Source organism: Camelina sativa, chromosome 15 (genome assembly GCF_000633955.1).
Source record: "Camelina sativa cultivar DH55 chromosome 15, Cs, whole genome shotgun sequence".
Classification (NCBI taxonomy): domain Eukaryota; kingdom Viridiplantae; phylum Streptophyta; class Magnoliopsida; order Brassicales; family Brassicaceae; genus Camelina; species Camelina sativa.
The window spans coordinates 15485458-15487836 of NC_025699.1; the positions used below are offsets into that span (position 1 = coordinate 15485458).

A 2379-nucleotide genomic window follows, 5' to 3' on the forward strand; every position below is an offset into this window, starting at 1 on the left:
ACATTATTTGTCTGCATTTTTTCTTTGTGATAGATTATTAAAAGTTATGGTATCTGAAATGCAGCTTCAGGTGAAGCATTTAGTACCTAAACCTTTGGAGTTCATATATCCAGATTGGCCAGGACAGTATTGTGTGTATGGTGTAGGAGAAGGTTTGAAGAAGAAACTGGATAATCTGCTGTTAGACGTGATCAATGGCGAAGTGGATGAAAGAGAATGGGATTGTGTAAAAAAAAGGAAGGGGGAACATACGAAGAAGAGGGAGAGGAGGCAACCTGTTGCAGGGGTAAGTGACGATGATTTCGTTGAAACAGCCCCAACCATCATCAGTAATGTCCCCAAAAATGCGAAGGAGCAGAAAGAAAGTGTTGGGGACAAATGTTCAGCAGAGAAGGCGTCTGGAGATGTCTGGAGATAAGCAGTCAGGTGTGAAGGGTGAAGATGGTAGTGGAAGGTTATTTACTATGGTTGAAACACTAGGGACGAAAATGGATAATATTGAGATATCGTTTTCTAGAGCAATAGCGGAAGTTGTGTACAAACTTCAAGGTATGGAGAGTAGGATGGGTAACTTTGAGAGTGACGTTCAACTATTGAAGAAAGTTGTTATCAACTCAACGGATGAAGGAGCGCATACGCAAGGACCTCGTACAATAAGAAATAACGAACCAAAAATAGAGGAGGTATGATCTGCGTACCGTATTGATAAAATTGTTATTATATATCTAATGTTCAGTATGAAGTCTTTGTATTTATCTATTCGAGGAAACAATATTAATTTCATTATTGCACTACAAGAAAAAAGAGTATCAATAGCATTATAAGATAGCGGTTTGTGGGTTTATGTTATAGTTGACTTATGCCTGATTTTTTCATAACGTTTTTAATTTAACAAACGCTATGATATATAACGTTGGTGAAAAACATTATTTTTTAATGGTCACCGTTTTTCTCTCTTATTTCTTTTATTTATTACTCTCTTAAACCTAGTTTACTTAAGTCTTTTTGTCTTCCTCTCACTTCCTCTCTTGCCGCACACAGACACTCCATCGACATCATCAATCTCACACACACTTCTTCCTCTCCTTCCTCTTCTTCCTCTTCTTCCTCTTCTTCTCCATCGACACCTCTTCCTCTCCTTCCTCTCCTTCCTCTTCTTCCTCTTCTTCCTCTTCTTCTCCGTCGATTCATAGATCGGAGCTCTTTTGCTAGACTTGGCACTCTCTCTGATCCATATTCCCAGATCTGTAAGAATCTCGCTTACTTCAATGTTTTGATTTTTTACATCTTCTCAGATCTGTTATTTTAAAAAAAAAATTGAAGAAAAAATTACTCTAATCTTCTTGTCTCAGTTAAACCTATTTCTTGTGGGGAAGTTCTTCAGATTGATTGAGTCTTTTTCCCTTTCGATCTTCATTTGGATCTTCCTACGAATCTTAGGGTTTTGGTATCAGATCTTAGTTTTGTTTCGTTACTTTTATTTTTATTTTTCTTGTTGACTAGTTATTGAATTTGTGTTTTCTTATTCTCGTTTTGTCCTCTCTTTTTCTTTGTGCATATTTTGATTGTTTCAGATATGAAAACCCGAAGTAAGAAACGGGTGGAAGATGCCAACAACAAAACTTGATATATTTGAATGCAAAGGAGGAAAATATAGAAGTTTTTGAAGATGGAGAAAAAAATAGAAGGCGATAATGACTTGGTGGTTTTTTTTCCAAGTTCAAAGAATAAGTTTTGCAATTTTAAGTTTTTTTTTTCTTTTCTACATTTTGTAATATTAAGATAAAAATGGTTGTCTTTGTAAATTATTATAATTAATATTATTGATTTTACCTTGCTTTATAAACTAAATTACAAAATTTTAAAATTTACAATTCAAAATTCAAATTCAGATCTCAGATGTTTATAAAGTATAATTGCATTATATATAGTATTTAATTACAGATAAATAAACACTATTGTTTAAGCCAATACAATAGCATAACAGAAAACCGCGATCTAAAGTATTTGATCTATTATCACGGGCGCAGATATAGCGTTTGTTCAAACGCTATGGTATCGTTAGATAGCGTTATTCCGATGCTACCAAAACTCAATTTTCTTGTAGTGTTGTGAAGTTGTATAATTTTGTAATTATTTTAATATATGATTTTTTTCGTACACACAAATTTTGCAATTTGTATACTTTGTCTCTAGTTTAACAGCGTCATATTATATTTCAAATTTCTTGTATATAACGTCAAATACATGTCTTTTTTCAAGTCATGGCTATATCAGATAAAGCATTCAGACGAGGATGGTTATAAAGTTGCTAGTTGTGTTAGGAATCCGTTAGCCATTAAGGATAAGGTCATGTGGTCTGGGCGTATTAAAATCGAA

General features: G+C 33.8%; 1 long non-coding RNA gene across 2 annotated transcripts; it reads left to right on the forward strand.

Moving 5' to 3' along the window:
* On the forward strand, positions 935-1838 carry LOC104746873. 2 transcript variants are annotated; one of them, XR_761011.2, is made up of 3 exons: positions 936-1247; positions 1353-1447; positions 1575-1838. It is a non-coding gene; the product is annotated as an uncharacterized LOC104746873 (long non-coding RNA). The 2 variants fall into 2 exon arrangements; XR_761010.2 differs by having other exon boundaries at positions 935-1247; positions 1353-1838.